A 10,260-nucleotide genomic window follows, 5' to 3' on the forward strand; every position below is an offset into this window, starting at 1 on the left:
CATATTGATGCAGAGATCATTTGCTCTGCAACAGGCCTCTCATTTTCTCAGTGTTCTCAGAGTCATTGTTGCAGGGGATCAAACCAAACATGGAACGACCCTAAATAAGCATGTTTTGCATTGTGGGAGGAAACTGGAGTGCCCAGAGGAACCCGCACTGACACGGGGAGAACATTCAAACCACACAGAAAGGATGGGAAGCGATCCCATGACCCTCTGCTGTAAGGCATCAGTGCTAACCACCAATCCACTGTGCCACCTCATTGTGACCCATTGTTGCATAATTTAGAATTGTGGTACTTAAGAGACTGCAATCATAGTGGTAACAGCAGATGCCATCATAATCAATCAATCAATTTTTTATATAGCGCCAAATCACAACAAACAGTTGCCCCAAGGCGCTTTATATTGTAAGGCAAGGCCATACAACAATTATGTAAAACCCCAACGGTCAAAACGACCCCCTGTGAGCAAGCACTTGGCTACAGTGGGAAGGAAAAACTCCCTTTAACAGGAAGAAACCTCCAGCAGAACCAGGCTCCAGGGAGGGGCAGTCTTCTGCTTGGGACTGGTTGGGGCTGAGGGAGAGAACCAGAAAAAGACATTGCGTGGAGGGGAGCAGAGATCGATCACTAATGATTAAATGCAGAGTGGTGCATACAGAGCAAAAAGAGAAAGAAAACAGTGCATCATGGGAAACCCCCGCAGTCTACGTCTATAGCAGCATAACTAAGGGATGGTTTCAGGGTCACTGATCCAGCCCTAACTATAAGCTTTAGCAAAAAGGAAAGTTTTAAGCCTAATCTTAAAAGTAGAGAGGGTGTCTGTCTCCCTGATCTGAATGGGAGCTGGTTCCACAGGAGAGGAGCCTGAAAGCTGAAGGCTCTCGCCTCCCATTCTACTCTTACCAAAAACCCTAGGAACTACAAGTAAGCCTGCAGTCTGAGAGCGAAGCGCTCTAATGTGGGTGATATGGTACTACGAGGTCCCTAAGATAAGATGGGACCTGATTATTCAAACCTTATAAGTAAGAAGAAGAGATTTAAATTCTATTCTAGAATTAACAGGAAGCCAATGAAGAGAGGCCAATATGGGTGAGATATGCTCTCTCCTTTCTGTCCCCGTCAGTATTACTAGCTGGCAGCACTTTGAATTAACTGAAGGCTTTTTTAGGGAACTTTTAGGACAACCTGATAATAATGAATTACAATAGTCCAGCCTAAGGAAATAAATGCCTGATTAGTTTTTCAGCATCACTCTGAGACAAACCTTTCTGATTTTAGAGATATTGCGTAAATGCAAAAAAGCAGTCCTACTATTTGTTTAATATGCGCTTTGAATGACATATCTGATCAAAAATGACTCCAAGATTTCTCACAGTATTACTAGAGGTCAGGGTAATGCCATCCAGAGTAAGGATCTGGTTAGACACATGTTTCTAAGATTTGTGGGGCCAAGTACAATAACTTCAGTTTTATCTGAGTTTAAAAGCAGGAAATTAGAGTCATCCATGTCTTTATGTCTGTAAGACAATCCTGCAGTTTACTAATGGTGTGTGTCTCTGGCTTCATGGATAGATAAAGCTGGGTATCATCTGCGTAACAATGAAAATTTAAGCAATACCGTCTAATAATACTGCCTAAGGGAAGCATGTATAAAGTGAATAAAATTGGTCCTAGCACAGAACCTGTGGAACTCCATAATTAACTTTAGTCTGTGAAGAAGATTCCTCATTTACATGAACAAATTGTAATCTATTAGACAAATATGATTCAAACCACCGCAGCGCAGGTAGAAGGCTGTCCTGACAGGATGCTGAGGCCAACACACTTCACCCAACTAAGAAATCTTTTGATGACCCTGGGGATGCAGGACTAATGTGTGTTCCAAGGCATGAGAAGAAATCAGCAGGTTACAGAATTTTTTTGTCATGCACCTGCTTTTGGAATAGTCTGGCTGCTGAGATAAAACAGTCTGATACTGTGGTAACTCAATCCAAATCAAAGACTAATCTGTTCTCTCTGTGCTATGAATAATATAGAGTTGGCTGCATTGAATCACTTTTTCTCTCCACTGATTATTTATGTTTTTGCAGGTGGAGTTGGATTCAGTCTCACCACATCCAATTTCTGGGGAATGCTCATAAAGAACAGGTCTACTCTGTATTGTTGTTCTGGCTGATTGATTTCTTGTTTGTTTTCTGACCGATAAAGACTCTGATCTGATGATAAAGACTCTGCTGATGACCATCAGTGACTGCCTTTAATGGAAACATTTGAAGCCTGGGATGATGTGGTGGATGTTAGCTGACTGGAAAGTTGGGACCCTGAATCAGAAATGTAATTGGAATGACTGTCTCAGTTCCATTTCACTTCATGGATTCATGTTCTTTCCTGTTTGACTGAATGGACACTTGATTAATTTGAGCACTGGACTTCATGAGTAAGTTGATGTCTAGCTGCAGCTCCTCTGTCATTCATGTTAGCAATTTTTGTTGTATTTTGGTTTATTTGTAAAGTTGTATTGACAGTATAAGCCATAGCAGAGGAGATGGCCACCCCTGACTTTGGTCTACATGAGATTTCTTCCCAGCAAAAAAATAAATAAATAAAATAATGAACTGAGTGATTTTTTTCCTTACCCTGTGGTGATATGCATGTTCAGGGGGGTGGGTAAGGTTAAACCTTATCTTTGTGAAATGCCTTGAGGCAAATTAATTTGTGATTTGGTACTATATAAACAAACTGATCTGAAGTGTACTGATGGTGCCTTGTTGCTGACCCACATGAGGTTATTGGAAATGTGCACCCTAGGTACTTCTACAGCTGCTCCACCAGTGAAGCAGGGGGGGGGGGGGGGGGGGGGTAGTTTTCCTCCAAAAGTCTAAAATCACTCCTTGGTCTTTGACATATTGATGCAGAGATCATTGCTCTGCAACAGGCTCTCAATTTTCTCAGTGTTCTCAGAGTCATTGTTGCAGGGGATCAAACCAAACATGGAACAGACCCTAAATAAGCATGTTTTGATTGTGGGAGGAAACTGGAGTGCCAGAGGAACCCCCCGCACGACACGGAGGAAACATGCAAACCACACAGAAAGGATGGGAAGCGATCCATGACCCTCTTGCTGTAAGGCATCAGTGCTAACCACCAATCCACTGTGCCACCTCATTGGACCCATTGTTGCATAATTTATGAATTGTGGTACTTAAGAGACTGCAATCATAGTGGTAACAGCAGATGCCATCATAATCAATCAATCAATCAATCAATTTTTTATATAGCGCCAAATCACAACAAACAGTTGCCCCAAGGCGCTTTATATTGTAAGGCAAGGCATACAACAATTATGTAAAACCCCAACGGTCAAAACGACCCCCTGTGAGCAAGCACTTGGCTACAGTGGGAAGGAAAAACTCCCTTTTAACAGGAAGAAACCTCCAGCAGAACCAGGCTCAGGGAGGGGCAGTCTTCTGCTGGGACTGGTTGGGGCTGAGGGAGAGAACCAGGAAAAAGACATGCTGTGGAGGGGAGCAGAGATCGATCACTAATGATTAAATGCAGAGTGGTGCATACAGAGAGCAAAAGAGAAAGAAACAGTGCATCATGGGAAACCCCAGCAGTCTACGTCTATAGCAGCATAACTAAGGATGGTTCAGGGTCACCTGATCCAGCCCTAACTATAAGCTTTAGCAAAAAGGAAAGTTTTAAGCCTAATCTTAAAAGTAGAGAGGGTGGTCTGTCTCTGATCTGAATTGGGAGCTGGTTCCACAGGAGAGGAGCCTGAAAGCTGAAGGCTCTGCCTCCCATTCTACTCTTACAAACCCTAGGAACTACAAGTAAGCCTGCAGTCTGAGAGCGAAGCGCTCTATTGGGGTGATATGGTACTACGACGGTCCCTAAGATAAGATGGGACCTGATATTCAAAACCTTATAAGTAAGAAGAAGAATTTTAAATTCTATTCTAGAATTAACAGGAAGCCAATGAAGAGGAGGCCATATGGGTGAGATATGCTCTCTCCTTCTAGTCCCCGTCAGTATTCTAGCTGCAGCATTTTGAATTAACTGAAGGCTTTTTAGGGAACTTTTAGGACAACCTGATAATAATGAATTACAATAGTCCAGCCTAGAGGAAATAAATGCATGAATTAGTTTTTCAGCATCACTCTGAGACAAGACCTTCTGATTTTAGAGATATTGCGTAAATGCAAAAAAGCAGTCCTACATATTTGTTTAATATGCGCTTTGAATGACATATCCTGATCAAAAATGATCCAAGATTTCTCACAGTATATAGAGGTCAGGGTAATGCCATCCAGAGTAAGGATCTGGTTAGACACCATTTCTAAGATTTGTGGGGCCAAGTAAATAACTTCAGTTTTATCTGAGTTTAAAAGCAGGAAATTAGAGGTCATCCAGTTTATGTCTGTAAGACAATCCTGCAGTTTAGCTAATTGGTGTGTGTCCTCGGCTTCATGGATAGATAAAGCTGGGTATCATCTGCGTAACAATGAAATTTAAGCAATACCGTCTAATAATACTGCCTAAGGGAAGCATGTATAAAGTGAATAAAATTGGTCCTAGCACGAACCTTGTGGAGGGAGGAAACATGTAAACTGGTGAGGTTTACAGATGCAACATGATTTATCAAGATCAAATGGAAATTTAGCACATGCTGTTGATGTCTGTATTTTGCAAGTTTGAAACCTTGGCTAATGCCACTGGTTGCACTTGATAGACTACATGTTCCAGCCATAAACTCTATATATACACACACTTGACAGAGCCTGCATGACATAACCCATTCGTTATGTCATGCAGGCATAATAGTGGTTATGTCATAAGAGCCAAAATGAAGCCCATGTACTGTATGTTGCCATGTTCACAGCAGCTAAATGATCAGCTCATTAATGCTAAAGGGGTGGAGCGTGTGTGATTATACGCATGATAAAAAGATGTCCGACCATGCCTCTGTCTTAGAGTCCGAGTGACTTAACCTCCGTTCGAGTGTTTTAATCATGTTTTGGGACAGCGCAGTGGTTCCCCTAACAGTTTCCTTGGTTGTGGACATTAAAAGTTAGCAGCCGTGTATTTTCCTCAGTAAGCATATGGTAAGTGGGCCGAATGGCTTAAGCTACTGACAGCTGCTAAAAGTGCTAACACATTAGCATACAATATTACAGACGATGGGAGTTTCACTCTGTGTAAATACTGCAGAGACGTCTGATCCGTCAGGATGTTTCACCACAACAAGCCGTAATTTTCCAGCTGTTTGTATAAAATACTCCAAACAAGCAGACAGTCTCCACAACCAGCCACATCGAGCGGACTCTGAGCTAAAGATGAGACACAAAGACGCTTTGCTCAGCAGCGCCCACTCAAAGTGATCATGCCCAAATTCACAGAACTTTATGGATTAGGATGTTAAGGTTCAGACAAGCGTGGAGGATGAACCCAAAAGCAGGGAGCAGAAGATGGATGTTAGACAATGGATTTATTTACAGTGGATAATACACAGGAAAAATTGACATGCAGGGGCATAGTCTAGCTGGGTGGAGACAGGCCCGCATGGCGGTGGAACCAGGGGATCCGCAGTTCTGGCAACTTTGTTACTGGAGTTGTGGATTCAGAGCCAGGTGGCTGCCACAAGCTGTCAACAAGGCTGGGAAAGAGACACAGATGGGTGAGTGCTGAGCCAGTCACTTCCAGAAGTGGTTCACACAGACAATCAGTGATAACTATCACAGCTGGTCCAGAGATGCTGGCAATTAAACAATGATTCAGTTCAGTTTCTTTGAGTTGTTCTTTATCAGGAAAATTTCCCAGTTCATTTTGACTCAGTGATAACTGATCACAGCTGGTCCAGATAAGCAGGCAGACAGAAAATCAGTTCAGTTTCTTCTAGTCGTTCTTATCAGGAAAAGTTCACAGTTCAGTTTGTATGATATTCCAAGAAGAATTCAGTGTGCACCAGCTTGTATGAGCAAAAGGTGAACAAACACTTAACTTGGCAGAAGTGGACCGCCGGAGCTCAGTAACAAGCGGCAGATGAGTCTTGGTAGCAACAGGTTGCGTCAGAGATAAGCTGCAGCTCTTTCAGGCTGGTGTGTGGAAACACACAGAGAGAAAAAAAATATATCAGCAGGAACAAAGTGACCAGTCTTACCATGGAAGGTTTGCAGAGTTTCTGGCAAAGATGGAATGAGGAGCCGGGGTTCATAAACTGATGCTGATTAGATGGGAATCAGGTGTGCTGATCAGCCTGTGGCGTGCCACCTGTGCAGGAGCAGCAGCAGGACAGAACAGGCAGCCCACAACATAAGATGTCTTACACTAAGAAGTTAGAAAAAAATCTCTTCCCTCATTTTGGAGCCTGCCTCAAGTGGCCAGTCAAGGTACTGTTCTTCTGTATGGACCTCATTTCTAGGGGGCTCAGATTGCTGCTCGGTTCCACTACAGAGGCTGTGCAAAGTAAAATAAATAAATAAAATTTTAAAATAATTGATTGTAAATAACATGCATATGAGTATTTAACTTATTTTGTGTGCATTTCTTAAATAATAGATGACTCCATGTAAAACAGGTAGACCAAAAAGAGATGCACATACCGTACGTGCTGGTTATTACAACAAACAAACAAACAAACATATAAGACTAGCTCCGATTTCAGACATTTATTTCTTGTTGCATCCAAGTTTGTTTTTTTTTTACGCAGACTCTCATCTGCTTTACATTGTGGACTCCGACTTCAAGCACCTCAGTCTCAAGGCCTTTATCCGACTTATAGAAAAGTAAGTTCCTTTGGCTGCTTCTTTGTTTTTCACTCCGGGTCACGACAGCAATATAAGGTGGATTTGCATGTTGAACTGGCATACATTTTATGCCAGATGCCCTTCCTGATGCAGCTACAAATTACACTGAAAAATGAGCAAGGGCGAGGGTTGAACCAACAACCTTCTATACCAGAAACAACCACACTAACCACTTGGCCACCACCACTGCTTATCAGGAGTCACATACTTTTAATCAAAGCTAAAATTCTACACTGTGTTTTGTTTGTACAACAATGAAGCCGAAATGAAACAAAGTAAAATCACAAAGAATGTTTCACAGTCCAAAAATTTATGGACCTGTCTATAAATGATTTCAACGAACCTTTGATTGAAAAACAATACTGTGATACCATATCACCTTTCATTTCACTATTCGTTTGCTCAAGTCAGTCAAATGCACGCCACTTAAAGGAGAAGTTTGCAACTGTGGTCACTTATGGCTGCTTTCATGACTTTTTTTGGTCACATTCTTCTCTATGAAGCTCCCCTACAGCTCAGGAGTATACATGTCACAAAACTGTTTGTAAAAACGTCAATTCTGGCCCCTAGTTGACCGCTCTGTTTGTATTTGTGGAGAGAGTCCTAGGACCACCTAGCTGAGGGAGCATCTGTGGATCAGTGGCTTTGTTATCGAGTGTACTAGGGTCGCTATTTTAAGATGGTCATAAAATTGAATTGCTCTGTTTGAATTTTAACAATTAGTGCATGCCATTGTTTGGTGTTGTATCTGGTTGGACACGGATGGTGGATTTTCAGAATTCTGCATGCACAGTCTCAGTTTGGTGTTGTCCCATTTTGGAAAATCTGGGTTGGCTAGCGGGTGTTGTGTGGGCCGCCCGAAGAGGAGGTACTGCTGGCTCACCACCCGCGGGAGCCCTGCCTGTCGTCAGGTTTCAGGCACCAGAGGGCGCAGTCGCCTCTCAGGAGCACCAGGAGCACCTGCACTGACAGCTGTCAATCATCACCATTCATCATACCACACCCATAAAAGCCTGGAAGAGACACCATAACTCTGCCAAGTTATCAGCTTACCTGTCAGGTACACTTGCTCAGCCGTTCTGTGGCGTACGCACATGTTTTTGCAGCAGAGCTTTTTTGCAGTTGTTAACCTTTTTGTTACACCTTGCAGCTGTAGCCGAGTTTGTGGAAGTTGTAGGAGTTGGTGTCTCACTCCTCACTTCAGACTTGATTAAGTGATACATAAGGCACTGCACATACTCTGTGTTCCTGTGTTTGGAGGTGGAGGTTTTTCCCTCAGGAAGGAACTGTATTTTTGCTGTTTGCTGGGTGTACACACACCCACCTTTAACCTGTCTGTTCCTGCCAGCAGTACCGGATCTGACAGCTGGAAGCAGTGGCCACCTGGGGACTCAGGACTTGGCGGCTCCGGTGTGTGCAGGTCTCCGTTGGCGGTGGAACCTCGTGGGTCCCGGATTCTCTGGGTAGGCGTCTCCTACCCTCGGGCCTGCCCACGCATCATTTGTGTAGATTGATTGACAGACTAAAAGCATATTTGGTTGTTGTGCACATTTGCAGAATAAATTGTTATTTATTTGGACTTCCTATTGGCCATTCATTTACGCTCCCTGTTGTGGGTCCGTGTACTTCACTTTCCCAACAGCGGGCCCCAGACCTCACAACCATAAAGAGAAATGGGTTCTATGACGGAATCCAATATTTTCAGCCAGAATTGAATTGGGATGTCGAGTTTGATGCTCTTTTTGATGGCATAAAACGCCCTTCTTACCTTGTCTCTCAGGTCATTTACAGCTTTGTTGAAATTGCCTGTGGTGCTAATGTTTATTTTGTGGTAGGTGTACTTTTTTTGTGTGATCTGGAACTGTCTTAATCATATTTCTGTGGCTGGAGGCTGGGTCCTTTTGGGAAAATCATATTTTTGTCTCAGATTCAATGTCAAGGCCCAGATTTGGGAGAAACTGTGTAGAAGGTCAAGTCCTTCTTTGGTTGGAGACAGCAACACTAGGTCATCTGTGGAAAAACAGCATTTGATTTCTGGTCGCACTAGCGTGATGCATGTGCTGGAGACTGTTTCACCAATTCGTTGATGTATATGTTGAAGAGGGTGTGCTCAAACTACATCCCTGTGTAAGCCCCCCCAATTGGGGAGAGAAATTTGTGTTTTTTTTGCCAATTGTCATGTGGCACTTGTTGTTTGTGCACATTGACTTTATGATCCTATGTTTTTCCTCCAACCCCACTTTCCAACAGTCTGAAAAAAAGAGAATGTTTGAACCAAACTTAAAAAGTGTGACAATTGGTAAAACTGGAATGAACCTTACAAACTTAAGTTCAAAAAACTTAATTCATTCAGGCTTTTACAAATTGTAACACTTTTTTTTTAAGTGGTTCAAACATTCGCTTTTTTTTCAGTGTACAGCAGACCTCTGTGCTAAATTAATCAAATGCTTTTTTGAATCTTTAAAACAAGGAAATAGTTTACCTTTGTGTTTGTTTTATTTGGTTGTCAATGAGGGTGCTGAGGTGTGAACGTATGGTCTGTTGGATTTGCTCAGGGCATTGTTTTCAGCAAGGAAGTGTTAGTAGTCTGTGATTGATATCATGCAGAAGATTTTCAAGAGGTTGCTGGACCAGGGCTGTTGTAGAGTTGCTCAGCATCTGGTGTATGCTCCAGGTCAAAGGAAGGGCTCTGTCAGGTGGGGGGGGGGGTTGGGGCTTGCTCTGCTTACAGCCTGCACATATGTTGTTGGTGTAGGTTGGCAGAAGGGGCGTGGGCTAAGCCTGGGGTGCAATGAGATGTCCTCTGGCTGCTGCAGGGTGTCCTCCACATGGAGCAGGTCCTCCAGGTGCCGTGGGGTGTCCTCCAGATGGAATGTGTCCTCTGGGTGCAGCGGGGTGTTCTCTGGGTGGAACAGGTCCTCTGCTTGTTGCAGGGTGTCCCAGGCTGCTGCAGTCTGTCCTCAACATGGTGCAGGTCCTTTGGGTGCCGGGGGGTCCTGTGCATGGAGCAAGTCCTCTGGTTGTTGGCCTGGGTGGGAGCTCCTCCGTTGGATGCTCCTGTGGGATGTGTTGGTCTGCTGTTGAGTACACTGTTCTTCAGGTCTTGCAATGATTAGGACGCTGACTTGAGGACATGCACTTCATCATATAGGTGTGCAGGTCTAGGGTGGCTTCAAATGCAATACACTCTGGAGATTTGTGCTTTTATGCTGTGGATGACAGCGGGCCCCATCTGGGTAGTGAGGCTGACATGACTACCTTGTGCTGGAGAATGTGGAAGCGGCTTTTTCTATCACCTTCTGATTGACATGGCCACCTCTTCTCCCCGCCTTCTTAGGTCATTTGTGCGGTGTGTATAATGGTGTGGCTGGGGGACCCCAGACTGGTCGGTCAGTAGTTCCATGGCATGTCTTGTATTGCGGCACTTGTGTTTTTCAACTTTGTGGTTG

Source organism: Thalassophryne amazonica, chromosome 13 (assembly GCF_902500255.1).
Source record: "Thalassophryne amazonica chromosome 13, fThaAma1.1, whole genome shotgun sequence".
NCBI lineage: Eukaryota > Metazoa > Chordata > Actinopteri > Batrachoidiformes > Batrachoididae > Thalassophryne > Thalassophryne amazonica.